Source organism: Heterodontus francisci, unplaced genomic scaffold, assembly GCF_036365525.1.
Source record: "Heterodontus francisci isolate sHetFra1 unplaced genomic scaffold, sHetFra1.hap1 HAP1_SCAFFOLD_58, whole genome shotgun sequence".
Classification (NCBI taxonomy): domain Eukaryota; kingdom Metazoa; phylum Chordata; class Chondrichthyes; order Heterodontiformes; family Heterodontidae; genus Heterodontus; species Heterodontus francisci.
The window spans coordinates 4167514-4184159 of NW_027142006.1; positions in this window are offsets into that span (position 1 = coordinate 4167514).

The window sequence follows — 16646 nt, forward strand, 5'->3', positions numbered from 1 at the left end:
TCTGTGTTACTTGGTGTAAATGTGTGTCTGTGTTACTGGGTATCAGTCTATGTCTTTGTGACTTGGTGTCAGTTTATGTCTTTGTTACTGGGTGTCAGTGTATGTCTTTGTTAATGGGTGTCAGTGTATGTCAAAATACTTGGTGTCAGTGTATGTCTGTGTTACTTGGTGTAAGTGTGTGTCTTTGTTACTTGGTGTAAGTGTATGTCTTTGTTACTTGGTGTCAGTGTATGTCTTTGTTAATGGGTGTCAGTGTATGTATTTGTTACTTGGTGTAAGTGTGTGTCTGTGTTACTGGGTGTCAGTGTATGTCTTTGTTACTGGGTGTCAGTGTATGTATTTGTTACTTGTTGTAAGTGTGTGTCTGTGTTACTGGGTATCAGTGTCTGTCGTTTTTACTTGGTGTAAGTGTGTGTCTGTGTTACTGGGTATCAGTGCATGTCTTTGTTACTTGGTGTCATTGTATATCTGTGTTACTTGGTGTAGGTGTGTGTCTGTGTTACTTGGTATCAGTGTATGTCTTTGTTACTTGGTGTCAGTGTATGTCAAAATACTTGGTGTAAGTGCATGTCTTTGTTACTTGGTGTAATTGTCTGTCTTTGTTACTTGGTGTCAGTGTATGTCTGTGTTACTTGGTGTAAGTGTGTGTCTTTGTTACTTGGTGTAAGTGTATGTCTTTCTTCCTTCGTGTAAGTGTATGTCTGTGTTACTGGGTGTCAGTGTATGTCTGTGTTACTTGGTGTAAATGTGTGTCTGTGTTACTGGGTGTCAGTCTATGTCTTTGTTACTGGGTGTCAGTGTATGTATTTGTTACTTGGTGTAAGTGTGTGTCTGTGTTACTGGGTGTCAGTGTATGTCTTTGTTACTGGGTGTCAGTGTATGTATTTGTTACTTGTTGTAAGTGTGTGTCTGTGTTACTGGGTATCAGTGTCTGTCGTTTTTACTTGGTGAAAGTGTGTGTCTGTGTTACTGGGTATCAGTGCATGTCTTTGTTACTTGGTGTCATTGTATATCTGTGTTACTTGGTGTAGGTGTGTTTCTGTGTTCCTTGGTATCAGTGTATGTATTTGTTACTTGGTGTCAGCGTTTGTCAAAATACTAGGTGTAAGTGTATGTCTTTGATACTTGGTGTAATTCTCTGTCTTTGTTACTTGGTGTAAGTGTATGTCTTTGTTACTTGGTGTCAGTGTATGTCTTTGTTACTTTGTGTCAGTGTATGTCTGTGTTACTTGGTGTAAGTGTGTGTCTTTGTTACCTGGTGTAAGTGTATGTCTTTGTTACTTGGTGTCAGTGTATGTCTGTGTTATTGGGTATCAGTGTATGTCTTTGTTACTGGGTTTCAGTGTGTGTCTGTGTTACTGGGTATCAGTGTATGTCTTTGTTACTTGGTGTCAGTGTATGTCTGTGTTACTTGGTGTAAGTGTGTGTCTGTGTGTCAGTGTCAGTCTTTCTGACTTGGTATCAGTGTATGTCTTTGTTACTGGGTTTCAGTGTGTGTCTGTGTTACTGGGTATCAGTCTATGTCTTTGTGACTTGGTGTCAGTTTATGTCTTTGTTACTGGGTGTCAGTGTGTGTCTGTGTTACTGGGTATCAGTGTATGTCTTTGTGACATGGTATCAGTGTATGTCTGTGTTACTGGGTTTCAGTGTGTGTCTGTGTAACTGGGTATCAGTGTATGTCTTTGTGACTTGGTATCAGTGTATGTCTTTGTTACTGGGTGTCATTGTGTGTCTTTGTTACTGGGTATCAGTGTATGTCTTTGTGACTTGGTATCAGTGTATGTCTTTGTTACTGGGTGTCAGTGTGTGTCTGTGTTCCTGGGTATCAGTGTATGTCTTTGCGACTTGGTGTCAGTGTATGTCTTTGTTACTTGGTGCAAGTGTGTGTCTGTGATACTGGGTATCAGTGTATGTCTTTGTTACTTGGTGTCAGTGTATGTCTGTGTTACTTGGTGTAAGTGTGTGTCTGTGTGTCAGTGTCAGTCTTTGTGACTTGGTGTCAGTGTATGTCTTTGTTTCTGGGTGTCAGTGTGTGTCTTTGTGACTTGGTGCCAGTGTGTGTCTTTGTTACTTGGTGTCCGTGTGTGTCTGTGTTACTGGATGTCAGTGTAAGTCTTTGTTACTGGGTGTCAGTGTATGTCTTTGTTACTTGGTGTAAGTTTGTGTCTGTGTTACTGGGCGTCAGTGTGTGTCTGTGTTACTTGGTGTCAGTGTATGTCTTTGTTACTGGTTGTCAGTGTATGTCTTTGTTACTTGGTGTCAGTGTGTGTCTGTGTTACTTGGTGTATGTGTGAGTCTGTGTTACTGGGTGTCAGTTTATGTCAGTGTTACTTGGTGTCATTGTATGTCTTTGTGACTGTGTCTCAGTGTTTCTCTGTGTTACTGGGTGTCAGTGTGTGTTTGTTTGTGTTACTGGGTATCAGTGTATGTCTTTGTGACTTGGTATCAGTGTATGTCTTTGCTACTGTGTATCAGTGTTTCTCTGTGTTACTGGGTGTCAGTGTGTGTTTGTGGTACTGGGTGTCAGTGTGTGTCTGTGACACTAGGTGTCAGTATTTAGTTTAATTTAGTGATACAGCACTTAAACAGGCCCTTCGGCCCACCGAGTCTGTGCCGACCATCAACCACCCATTTATACTCATCCTACACTAATCCCGTATTCCTATCACATCCCCACCTAACCCGGAATATCTCCCTACCACCTACCTACACTAGGGGCAATTTATGATGGCCAATTAACCTCTCAACCTGCAAGTCTTTGGCATGTGGGAGGAAGCCGGAGCACCCGGAGGAAACCCACGAAGACACAGGGAGAACTTGCAAACTCCGCACAGGCAGTACCCAGAATCGAACCCGGGTCCCTGGGTATCAGAGCATGTCTTTGTTACTTGGTGTCAGTGTATGTCAAAATACTTGGTGTCAGTGTATGTCTGTGTTACTTGGTGTAAGTGTGTGTCTTTGTTACTTGGTGTAAGTGTATGTCTTTGTTACTTGGTGTCAGTGTATGTCTTTGTTACTGGGTGTCAGTGTATGTATTTGTTACTTGGTGTAAGTGTGTGTCTGTGTTACTGGGTGTCAGTGTATGTCTTTGTTACTGGGTGTCAGTGTATGTATTTGTTACTTGTTGTAAGTGTGTGTCTGTGTTACTGGGTATCAGTGTCTGTCGTTTTTACTTGGTGTAAGTGTGTGTCTGTGTTACTGGGTATCAGTGCATGTCTTTGTTACTTGGTGTCATTGTATATCTGTGTTACTTGGTGTGGGTGTGTGTCTGTGTTACTTGGTATCAGTGTATGTCTTTGTTACTTGGTGTCAGTGTATGTCAAAATACTTGGTGTAAGTGTATGTCTTTGTTACTTGGTGTAATTGTCTGTCTTTGTTACTTGGTGTCAGTGTATGTCTGTGTTACTTGGTGTAAGTGTGTGTCTTTGTTACTTGGTGTAAGTGTCTGTCTTTCTTCCTTCGTGTAAGTGTATGTCTGTGTTACTGGGTGTCAGTGTATGTCTGTGTTACTTGGTGTAAATGTGTGTCTGTGTTTCTGGGTATCAGTCTATGTCTTTGTGACTTGGTGTCAGTTTATGTCTTTGTTACTGGGTGTCAGTGTGTGTCTTTGTGACTTGTTGTCAGTGTATGTCTTTGTTACTTGGTGTAAGTGTGTGTCTGTGTTACTGGGTATCAGTGTATGTCTTTGTGACATGGTATCAGTGTATGTCTTTGTTACTGGGTTTCAGTGTGTGTCTGTGTAACTGGGTATCAGTGTATGTCTTTGTGACTTGGTATCAGTGTATGTCTTTGTTACTGGGTGTCATTGTGTGTCTGTGTTACTGGGTATCAGTGTATGTCTTTGTGACTTGGTATCAGTGTATGTCTTTGTTACTGGGTGTCAGTGTGTGTCTGTGTTCCTGGGTGTCAGTGTATGTCTTTGTGACTTGGTGTCAGTGTATGTCTTTGTTACTGGGTGTCAGTGTGTGTCTTTGTGACTTGGTGTCAGTGTATGTCTTTGTTACTTGGTGTAAGTGTGTGTCTGTGATACTGGGTATCAGTGTATGTCTTTGTTACTTGGTGTCAGTGTATGTCTGTGTTACTTGGTGTAAGTGTGTGTCTGTGTGTCAGTGTCAGTCTTTGTGACTTGGTGTCAGTGTATGTCTTTGTTTCTGGGTGTCAGTGTGTGTCTTTGTGACTTGGTGTCAGTGTGTGTCTTTGTTACTTGGTGTCCGTGTGTGTCTGTGTTACTGGATGTCAGTGTATGTCTTTGTTACTGGGTGTCAGTGTATGTCTTTGTTACTTGGTGTAAGTGTGTGTCTGTATTACTGGGCGTCAGTGTGTGTCTGTGTTACTTGGTGTCAGTGTATGTCTTTGTTACTGGTTGTCAGTGTATGTCTTTGTTACTTGGTGTCAGTGTGTGTCTGTGTTACTTGGTGTATGTGTGTGTCTGTGTTACTGGGTGTCAGTTTATGTCTGTGTTACTTGGTGTCATTGTATGTCTTTGTGACTGTGTCTCAGTGTTTCTCTGTGTTACTGGGTGTCAGTGTGTGTTTGTATGTGTTACTGGGTATCAGTGTATGTCTTTGTGACTTTGTATCAGTGTATGTCTTTGTTACTGTGTATCAGTGTTTCTCTGTGTTACTGGGTGTCAGTGTGTGTTTGTGGTACTGGGTGTCAGTGTGTGTCTGTGACACTAGGTGTCAGTATTTAGTTTAATTTAGTGATACAGCACTTAAACAGGCCCTTCGGCCCACCGAGTCTGTGCCGACCATCAACCACCCATTTATACTCATCCTACACTAATCCCGTATTCCTATCACATCCCCACCTAACCCGGAATATCTCCCTACCACCTACCTACACTAGGGGCAATTTATGATGGCCAATTAACCTCTCAACCTGCAAGTCTTTGGCATGTGGGAGGAAGCCGGAACACCGGGAGGAAACCCACGAAGACACAGGGAGAACTTGCAAACTCCGCACAGGCAGTAACCAGAATCGAACCCGGGTCCCTGGGTATCAGAGCATGTCTTTGTTACTTGGTGTCAGTGTATGTCAAAATAATTGGTGTCAGTGTATGTCTGTGTTACTTGGTGTAAGTGTGTGTCTTTGTTACTTGGTGTAAGTGTATGTCTTTGTTACTTGGTGTCAGTGTATGTCTTTGTTACTGGGTGTCAGTGTATGTATTTGTTACTTGGTGTCAGTGTGTGTCTGTGTTACTGGGTGTCAGTGTATGTATTTGTTACTTGTTGTAAGTGTGTGTCTGTGTTACTGGGTATCAGTGTCTGTCGTTTTTACTTGGTGTAAGTGTGTGTCTGTGTTACTGGGTATCAGTGCATGTCTTTGTTACTTGGTGTCATTGCATATCTGTGTTACTTGGTGTAGGTGTGTGTCTGTGTTACTTGGTATCAGTGTATGTCTTTGTTACTTGGTGTCAGTGTATGTCAAAATACTTGGTGTAAGTGTATGTCTTTGTTACTTGGTGTAATTGTCTGTCTTTGTTACTTGGTGTCAGTGTATGTCTGTGTTACTTGGTGTAAGTGTGTGTCTTTGTTACTTGGTGTAAGTGTATGTCTTTGTTACTTGGTATCAGTGTATGTCTTTGTGACTTGGCGTCAGTGTATGTCTTTTTAACTGGGTGTCAGGGTGTGTCTTTGTTACTGGGTGTCAGTGTGTGTTTGTTTGTGTGACTGTGTGTCAGTGTGTGTCTGTGACACTAGGTGTCAGTATTTAGTTTAATTTAGAGATACAGCACTAAAACAGGCCCATCGGCCCACCGAGTCTGTGCCGACCATCAACAACCCATTTATACTAATCCTACACTAATCCCGTATTCCTATCACATCCCCACCTATCCCTATATATTTCCCTACCACCTACCTTTTCTAGGGGAAATTTATGGTGGCCAATTAACCTATCAGCCTGCAAGTCTTTGGCATGTGGGAGGAAACCGGAGCACCGGGAGGCAACCCACGCAGACACAAGGAGAACTTGCAAACTCCGCGCAGGCAGTACCCAGAATCGAACCCGGGTCCCTGGAGCTGTGAGGCTGCGGTGCTAAGCACTGCGCCAATGTGCGCCCCCCACCCCCCCAGTGTGTGCCTGTGTTACTGGGTATCAGTGCATGTCTTTGTTACTTGGTATCAGTGTATGTCTGTGTGACTTGGTGTCAGTGTGTTTCTCTGTGTTACTGGGTGTCAGTATGTGTCTGTGTCACTTGGTGTAAGTGTGTGTATTTGTTACTTGGTGTGCTTGTGTGTCTGTGTTACTGGGTGTCAGTGTATGTCTTTGTTACTGGGTGTCTGTGTATGTCTTTGTTACTTGGTGTAAGTGTGTGTCTGTGTTACTGGGTGTCAGTGTCTGTCTTTTTTACTTGGTGTAAGTGTGTATCTTTGTTACTGGGTATCAGTGCATGTCTTTGTTACTTGGTGTCATTGTATGTCTGTGTTACTTGGTGTCAGTGTATGTCTGTGTTACTGGGTATCAGTGTATGTCTTTGTTACTTGGTGTCAGTGTATGTCTTTGTTACTGTGTCTCAGTGTTTCTCTGTGTTACTGGGTGTCAGTGTGTGTTTGTTTGTGTTACTGGGTATCAGTGTATGTCTTTGTGACTTGGTATCAGTGTATGTCTTTGTTACTGTGTATCAGTGTTTCTCTGTGTTACTGGGTGTCTGTGTGTGTTTGTGGTACTGGGTGTCAGTGTGTGTCTGTGACACTAGGTGTCAGTATTTAGTTTAATTTAGTGATACAGCACTTAAACAGGCCCTTCTGCCCACCGAGTCTGTGCCGACCATCAACCACCCATTTATACTCATCCTACACTAATCCCGTATTCCTATCACATCCCCACCTAACCCGGAATATCGCCCTACCACCTACCTACACTAGGGGCAATTTATGATGGCCAATTAACCTATCAACCTGCAAGTCTTTGGCATGTGGGAGGAAACCGGACCACCTGGAGGAAACCCACGAAGACACAGGGAGAACTTGCAAACTCCGCACAGGCAGTACCCAGAATCGAACCCGGGTCCCTGGGTATCAGAGCATGTCTTTGTTACTTGGTGTCAGTGTATGTCAAAATACTTGGTGTAAGTGTATGTCTTTGTTACTTGGTGTAATTGTCTGTCTTTGTTACTTGGTGTCAGTGTATGTCTGTGTTACTTGGTGTAAGTGTGTGTCTTTGTTACTTGGTGTAAGTGTATGTCTTTGTAACTTGGTGTCAGTGTATGTCTTTGTTACTGGGTGTCAGTGTATGTATTTGTTACTTGGTGTAAGTGTGTGTCTGTGTTACTGGGTGTCAGTGTATGTCTTTGTTACTGGGTGTCAGTGTATGTATTTGTTACTTGTTGTAAGGGTGTGTCTGTGTTACTGGGTATCAGTGTCTGTCGTTTTTACTTGGTGTAAGTGTGTGTCTCTGTTACTGGGTATCAGTGCATGTCTTTGTTACTTGGTGTCATTGTATATCTGTGTTACTTGGTGTAGGTGTGTTTCTGTGTTCCTTGGTATCAGTGTATGTATTTGTAACTTGGTGTCAGCGTTTGTCAAAATACTAGGTGTAAGTGTATGTCTTTGATACTTGGTGTAATTGTCTGTCTTTGTTACTTGGTGTAGGTGTATGTCTTTGTTACTTGGTGTCAGTGTATGTCTTTGTTACTTTGTGTCAGTGTATGTCTGTGTTACTTGCTGTAAGTGTGTGCCTTTGTTACCTGGTGTAATTGTATGTCTTTGTTACTTGGTGTCAGTGTATGTCTTTGTTACTTGGTGTCAGTGTGTGTCTGTGTTATTGGGTATCAGTGTATGTCTTTGTGACTTGGTATCAGTGTATGTCTTTGTTACTGGGTTTCAGTGTGTGTCTGTGTTACTGGGTATCAGTGTATGTCTTTGTGACATGGTATCAGTGTATGTCTTTGTTACTGGGTGTCAGTGTATGTCTTTGTTACTTGGTGTAAGTGTGTGTCTGTGTTACTGGCTATCAGTGTCTGTCTTTTTTACTTGGGGTAAGTCTGTTTCTGTGTTACTGGGTATCAGTGTCGGTCTTTGTTACTTGGTGTAAGTGTGTGTCTGTGTTACTGGGTATCAGTGCATGTCTTTGTTACTTGGTGTCAGTGTATGTCTGTGTTACTTGGTGTAAGTGTATCTCTGTGTTACTGGGTATCAGTGTATGTCTTTGTGACATGGTGTCAGTGTATGTCTTTGTTACTGGGTGTCAGTGTGTGTCTTTGTGACTTGGTGTCAGTGTATGTCAAAATACTTGCTGTAAGTGTATGTCTTTGTTACTTGGTGTAATTGTCTGTCTTTGTTACTTGGAGTCAGTGTATGTCTGTGTTACTTAGTGTAACTGTTTGTCTTTGTTACTTGGTGTAAGTGTATGTCTTTGTTACTTTGTGTCAGTGTATGTCTTTGTGACTTGGTATCAGTGTATGTCTTTGTGACTTGGTGTCAGTGTCTGTCTTTCTTACTTCGTATAAGTGTATGTCTGTGTTACTGGGTGTCAGTGTATGTCTGTGTTACTTGGTGTAAATGTGTGACTGTGTTACTGGGTATCAGTCTATGTCTTTGTGACTTGGTGTCAGTTTATGTCTTTGTTACTGGGTGTCAGTGTGTGTCTGTGTTACTGGGTATCAGTGTATGTCTTTGTGACATGGTATCAGTGTATGTCTTTGTTACTGGGTTTCAGTGTGTGTCTGTGTAACAGGGGATTCAGTGTATGTCTTTGTGACTTGGTATCAGTGTATGTCTTTGTTACTGGGTGTCATTGTGTGTCTTTGTTACTGGGTATCAGTGTATGTCTTTGTGACTTGGTATCAGTGTATGTCTTTGTTACTGGGTGTCAGTGTGTGTCTGTGTTCCTGGGTATCAGTGTATGTCTTTCTGACTTGGTGTCAGTGTATGTCTTTGTTACTTGGTGTAAGTGTGTGTCTGTGATACTGGGTATCAGTGTATGTCTTTGTTACTTGGTGTCAGTGTATGTCTGTGTTACTTGGTGTAAGTGTGTGTCTGTGTGTCAGTGTCAGTCTTTGTGACTTGGTGTCAGTGTATGTCTTTGTTTCTGGGTGTCAGTGTGTGTCTTTGTGACTTGGTGTCAGTGTGTGTCTTTGTTACTTGGTGTCCGTGTGTGTCTGTGTTACTGGATGTCAGTGTATGTCTTTGTTACTTGGTGTAAGTGTGTGTCTGTGTTACTGGGCGTCAGTGTGTGTCTGTGTTACTTGGTGTCAGTGTATGTCTTTGTTACTGGTTGTCAGTGTATGTCTTTGTTACTTGGTGTCAGAGTGTGTCTGTGTTACTTGGTGTAAGTGTGTGTCTGTGTTACTGGGTGTCAGTTTATGTCAGTGTTACTTGGTGTCATTGTATGTCTTTGTGACTGTGTCTCAGTGTTTCTCTGTGTTACTGGGTGTCAGTGTGTGTTTGTTTGTGTTACTGGGTATCTGTGTATGTCTTTGTGACTTGGTATCAGTGTATGTCTTTGTTACTGTGTATCAGTGTTTCTCTGTGTTACTGGGTGTCAGTGTGTGTTTGTGGTACTGGGTGTCAGTGTGTGTCTGTGACACTAGGTGTCAGTATTTAGTTTAATTTAGTGATACAGCACTTAAACAGGCCCTTCGGCCCACCGAGTCTGTGCCGACCATCAACCACCCATTTATACTCATCCTACACTAATCCCGTATTCCTATCACATCCCCACCTAACCCGGAATATCTCCCTACCACCTACCTACACTAGGGGCAATTTATGATGGCCAATTAACCTCTCAACCTGCAAGTCTTTGGCATGTGGGAGGAAGCCGGAGCACCGGGAGGAAACCCACGAAGACACAGGGAGAACTTGCAAACTCCGCACAGGCAGTACCCAGAATCGAACCCGGGTCCCTGGGTATCAGAGCATGTCTTTGTTACTTGGTGTCAGTGTATGTCAAAATACTTGGTGTCAGTGTATGTCTGTGTTACTTGGTGTAAGTGTGTGTCTTTGTTACTTGGTGTAAGTGTATGTCTTTGTTACTTGGTGTCAGTGTATGTCTTTGTTACTGGGTGTCAGTGTATGTATTTGTTACTTGGTGTAAGTGTGTGTCTGTGTTACTGGGTGTCAGTGTATGTCTTTGTTACTGGGTGTCAGTGTATGTATTTGTTACTTGTTGTAAGTGTGTGTCTGTGTTACTGGGTATCAGTGTCTGTCGTTTTTACTTGGTGTAAGTGTGTGTCTGTGTTACTGGGTATCAGTGCATGTCTTTGTTACTTGGTGTCATTGTATATCTGTGTTACTTGGTGTAGGTGTGTGTCTGTGTTACTTGGTATCAGTGTATGTCTTTGTTACTTGGTGTCAGTGTATGTCAAAATACTTGGTGTAAGTGTATGTCTTTGTTACTTGGTGTAATTGTCTGTCTTTGTTACTTGGTGTCAGTGTATGTCTGTGTTACTTGGTGTAAGTGTGTGTCTTTGTTACTTGGTGTAAGTGTCTGTCTTTCTTCCTTCGTGTAAGTGTATGTCTGTGTTACTGGGTGTCAGTGTATGTCTGTGTTACTTGGTGTAAATGTATGTCTGTGTTTCTGGGTATCAGTCTATGTCTTTGTGACTTGGTGTCAGTTTATGTCTTTGTTACTGGGTGTCAGTGTGTGTCTTTGTGACTTGTTGTCAGTGTATGTCTTTGTTACTTGGTGTAAGTGTGTGTCTGTGTTACTGGGTATCAGTGTATGTCTTTGTGACATGGTATCAGTGTATGTCTTTGTTACTGGGTTTCAGTGTGTGTCTGTGTAACTGGTTATCAGTGTATGTCTTTGTGACTTGGTATCAGTGTATGTCTTTGTTACTGGGTGTCATTGTGTGTCTGTGTTACTGGGTATCAGTGTATGTCTTTGTGACTTGGTATCAGTGTATGTCTTTGTTACTGGGTGTCAGTGTGTGTCTGTGTTCCTGGGTATCAGTGTAAGTCTTTGTGACTTGGTGTCAGTGTATGTCTTTGTTACTGGGTGTCAGTGTGTGTCTTTGTGACTTGGTGTCAGTGTATGTCTTTGTTACTTGGTGTAAGTGTGTGTCTGTGATACTGGGTATCAGTGTATGTCTTTGTTACTTGGTGTCAGTGTATGTCTGTGTTACTTGGTGCAAGTGTGTGTCTGTGTGTCAGTGTCAGTCTTTGTGACTTGGTGTCAGTGTATGTCTTTGTTTCTGGGTGTCAGTGTGTGTCTTTGTGACTTGGTGTCAGTGTGTGTCTTTGTTACTTGGTGTCCGTGTGTGTCTGTGTTACTGGATGTCAGTGTATGTCTTTGTTACTGGGTGTCAGTGTATGTCTTTGTTACTTGGTGTAAGTGTGTGTCTGTATTACTGGGCGTCAGTGTGTGTCTGTGTTACTTGGTGTCAGTGTATGTCTTTGTTACTGGTTGTCAGTGTATGTCTTTGTTACTTGGTGTCAGTGCGTGTCTGTGTTACTTGGTGTATGTGTGTGTCTGTGTTACTGGGTGTCAGTTTATGTCTGTGTTACTTGGTGTCATTGTATGTCTTTGTGACTGTGTCTCAGTGTTTCTCTGTGTTACTGGGAGTCAGTGTGTGTTTGTTTGTGTTACTTGGTGTCAGTGTATGTCTTTGATACTTGGTGTAAGTGTGTGTCTGTGTTACTGTGTATCAGTGTCTGTCTTTGTTACTTGGTGTAAGTGTGTGTCTTTGTTACTTGTTGTCAGTGTATGTCTTTGTTACTTGGTGTAAGTGTGTGTCTGTGTTACTGGGTGTCAGTGTGTGTTTGTGGTACTGGGTGTCAGTGTGTGTCTGTGACACTAGGTGTCAGTATTTAGTTTAATTTAGTGATACAGCACTTAAACAGGCCCTTCGGCCCACCGAGTCTGTGCCGACCATCAACCACCCATTTATACTCATCCTACACTAATCCCGTATTCCTATCACATCCCCACCTAACCCGGAATATCTCCCTACCACCTACCTACACTAGGGGCAATTTATGATGGCCAATTAACCTCTCAACCTGCAAGTCTTTGGCATGTGGGAGGAAGCCGGTGCACCGGGAGGAAACCCACGAAAACACAGGGAGAACTTGCAAACTCCGCACAGGCAGTACCCAGAATCGAACCCGGGTCCCTGGGTATCAGAGCATGTCTTTGTTACTTGGTGTCAGTGTATGTCAAAATACTTGGTGTCAGTGTATGTCTGTGTTACTTGGTGTAAGTGTGTGTCTTTGTTACTTGGTGTAAGTGTATGTCTTTGTTACTTGGTGTCAGTGTATGTCTTTGTCACTGGGTGTCAGTGTATGTATTTGTTACTTGGTGTAAGTGTGTGTCTGTGTTACTGGGTGTCAGTGTATGTCTTTGTTACTGGGTGTCAGTGTATGTATTTGTTACTTGTTGTAAGTGTGTGTCTGTGTTACTGGGTATCAGTGTCTGTCGTTTTTACTTGGTGTAAGTGTGTGTCTGTGTTACTGGGTATCAGTGCATGTCTTTGTTACTTGGTGTCATTGTATATCTGTGTTACTTGGTGTAGGTGTGTGTCTGTGTTACTTGGTATCAGTGTATGTCTTTGTTACTTGGTGTCAGTGTATGTCAAAATACTTGGTGTAAGTGTATGTCTTTGTTACTTGGTGTAATTGTCTGTCTTTGTTACTTGGTGTCAGTGTATGTCTGTGTTACTTGGTGTAAGCGTGTGTCTTTGTTACTTGGTGTAAGTGTCTGTCTTTCTTCCTTCGTGTAAGTGTATGTCTGTGTTACTGGGTGTCAGTGTATGTCTGTGTTACTTGCTGTAAATGTGTGTCTGTGTTTCTGGGTATCAGTCTATGTCTTTGTGACTTGGTGTCAGTTTATGTCTTTGTTACTGGGTGTCAGTGTGTGTCTTTGTGACTTGTTGTCAGTGTATGTCTTTGTTACTTGGTGTAAGTGTGTGTCTGTGTTACTGGGTATCAGTGTATGTCTTTGTGACATGGTATCAGTGTCTGTCTTTGTTACTGGGTTTCAGTGTGTGTCTGTGTAACTGGGTATCAGTGTATGTCTTTGTGACTTGGTATCAGTGTATGTCTTTTTTACTGGGTGTCATTGTGTGTCTGTGTTACTGGGTATCAGCGTATGTCTTTGTGACTTGGTATCAGTGTATGTCTTTGTTACTGGGTGTCAGTGTGTGTCTGTGTTCCTGGGTATCAGTGTATGCCTTTGTGACTTGGTGTCAGTGTATGTATTTGTTACTGGGTGTCAGTGTGTGTCTTTGTGATTTGGTGTCAGTGTGTGTCTGTGATACTGGGTATCAGTGAATGTCTTTGTTACTTGGTGTCAGTGTATGTCTGTGTTACTTGGTGTAAGTGTGTGTCTGTGAGTCAGTGTCAGTCTTTGTGACTTGGTGTCAGTGTATGTCTTTGTTTCTGGGTTGTCAGTGTGTCTCTTTGTGACTTGGTGTCAGTGTGTGTCTTTGTTACTTTGTGTCCGTGTGTGTCTGTGTTACTGGGTGCCAGTGTATGTCTTTGTTACTGGGTGTCAGTGTATGTCTTTGTTACTTGGTGAAAGTGTGTGTCTATGTTACTGGGTATCAGAGTCTGTCTTTGTTACTTGGTGTCAGTGTATGTAGGTGTTAATTGGTGTAAGTGTGTGTCTCTGCTACAGGGCGTCAGTGTGTGTCTGTGTTACTTGGTGTATGTGTGTGTCTATGTTACTGGGTGTCTGTTTATGTCTGTGTTACTTGGTGTCAGTGTATGTCTTTGTTACTGTGTCTCAGTGTTTCTCTGTGTTACTGGGTGTCAGTGTGTGTTTGTTTGTGTTACTGAGTATCAGTGTATGTCTTTGTGACTTGGTATCTGTGGATGTCTTTGTTACTGTGTATCAGTGTTTCTCTGTGTTACTGGGTGTCAGTGTGTGTTTGTGGTACTGGGTGTCAGTGTATGTCTTTGTTACTGTGTCTCAGTGTTTCTCTGTGTTACTGGGTGTCAGTGTGTGTTTGTTTGTGTTACTGGGTATCAGTGTATGTCTTTGTGACTTGGTATCTGTGGATGTCTTTGTTACTGTGTATCAGTGTTTCTCTGTGTTACTGGGTGTCAGTGTGTGTTTGTGGTACTGGGTGTCAGTGTGTGTCTGTGACACTAGGTGTCAGTATTTAGTTTAATTTAGTGATACAGCACTTAAACAGGCCCTTCGGCCCACCGAGTCTGTGCCGACCATCAACCACCCATTTATACTCATCCTACACTAATCCCGAATTCCTATCACATCCCCACCTAACCCGGAATATCTCCCTACCACCTACCTACACTAGGGGCAATTTATGATGGCCAATTAACCTATCAACCTGCAAGTCTTTGGCATGTGGGAGGAAATCGGAGCATCGGGAGGAAACCCACGAAGACACAGGGAGAACTTGCAAACTCCGCACAGGCAGTACCCAGAATCGAACCCGGGTCCCTGGGTATCAGAGCATGTCTTTGTTGCTTGGTGTCAGTGTATGTCAAAATACTTGGTGTAAGTGTATGTCTTTGTTACTTGGTGTAATTGTCTGTCTTTGTTACTTGGTGTCAGTGTATGTCTGTGTTACTTAGTGTAAGTGTGTGTCTTTGTTACTTGGTGTAAGTGTATGTCTTTGTTACTTGGTGTCAGTGTATGTCTTTGTTACTGGGTGTCAGTGTATGTATTTGTTACTTGGTGTAAGTGTGTGTCTGTGTTACTGGTTGTCAGTGTGTGTTTGTTTGTGTGACTGTGTGTGTCTGTGACACTCGGTGTCAGTATTTAGTTTAGTTTAGAGATACAGCTCTTAAACAGGCCCATCGGCCCACCGAGTCTGTGCCGACCATCAACAAACAATTTATACTAATCCTACACTAATCCCGTATTCCAATCACATCCCCACCTATCCCTATATATTTCCCTACCACCTACCAACACTAGGGGAAATTTATGGTGGCCAATTAACCTATCAACCTGCAAGACTTTGGCATGTGGGAGGAAACCGGAGCACCGGGAGGCAACCCACGCAGACACAAGGAGAACTTGCAAACTCCGCACAGGCAGTATGCAGAATCGAACCCGGGTCCCTGGAGCTGTTAGGCTGCGGTGCTAACCACTGCGCCAATGTGCCCCCCCCCTCCAGTGTGTGCCTGTGTTACTGGGTATCAGTGTATGTCTTTGTTACTTGGTATCAGTGTATGTCTGTGTTTCTTGGTGTCAGTGTGTTTCTCTGTGTTACTGGGTGTCAGTGTGTGTCTGTGTTACTTGGTGTAAGTGTGTGTCTTTGTTACTTGGTGTCCTTGTGTGTCTGTGTTACTGGGTGTCAGTGTATGTCTTTTTTACTGGGTGTCAGTATATGTCTTTGTTACTTGGTGTAAGTGTGTGTCTGTGTTACTGGGTGTCAGTGTCTGTCTTTTTTACTAAGTGTAAGTGTGTGTCTTTGTTACTGGGTATCAGTGCATGTCTTTGTTACTTGGTGTCATTGTATGTCTGTGTTACTTGGTGTAAGTGCGTGTCTGTGTTACTGGGTATCAGTGTATGTCTTTGTTACTTGGTGTCAGTGTGTGTCATAATACTTGGTGTAAGTGTATGTCTTTGTTACTTGGAGTAATTGTCTGTCTTTGTTACTTGGTGTCAGTGTATGTCTGTGTTACTTGGTGTCAGTGTGTGCTTTGTTACTTGGTGTCAGTGTGTGTCTGTGTTACTGGTCATCAGTGTATGTCTTTGTGACTTGGTATCAGTGTATGTCTTTGTGACCTGGTGTCAGTGTATGTCTTTGTTACTTGGTGTAATTGTCTGTCTTTGTTACTTGGTATCATTGTATGTCTGTGTTACTTGGTGTAAGTGTGGGTCTTTGTTACTGGGCATCAGTGTATGTCTTTTTGATTGGTATCAGTGTATGTCTTTGTGACTTGGTGTCAGTGTATGTCTTTTTTACTGGGTGTCAGTGTGTGTCTGTGTTACTTGGTGTCAGTGCATGTCTTTGTTACTGTGTATCAGTGTTTCTCTGTGTTCCTGGGTTTCAGTGTGTGTTTGTTTGTGTTACTGGGTGTCAGTGTGTATCTGTGACACTAGGTGTCAGTATTTAGTTTTGTTCAGAGATACAGCACTTATACAGGCCCTTCGGCCCACCGAGTCTGTGCCGACCATCAACAACCCATTTATACTAATCCTACACTAGTCCCGTATTCCTATCACATCCCCACCTATCCCTATATATTTCCCTACCACCAACCTATACCAGGGGCAATTTATGATGGCCAATTAACCTATCAACCTGCAAGTCTTTGGCATCCGGGAGGAAACCCACGCAGACACAGGGAGAAATTGCGAACTCCGCACAGGCAGTACCCAGAATCGAACCCGGGTCCCTGGAGCTGTGAGGCTGCGGTGCTAACCACTGCGCCAATGTGCCCCCCCCCGCCAAGTGTGTGCCTGTGTTACTGGGTATCAGTGTATGTCTTTGTTACTTGGTGTCAGTGAATGTCTGTGTTACTTCGTGTCAGTGTGTTTCTCTGTGTTACTGGGTGTCAGTGTGTGTCTGTGTTACTTGGTGTAAGTGTGTGTCTTTGTTACTTGGTGTCCTTGTGTGTCTTTGTTACTTGGTGTAAGTCTGTGTCTTTGTTACTGGGTATCATTGCATGTCTTTGTTACTTGGTGTCATTGTATGTCTGTGTTACTTGGTGTAAGTGCGTGTCTGTGTGACTGCGTATCAGTGTATGTCTGTGTTACTTGGTGTCAGTGTATGTCAA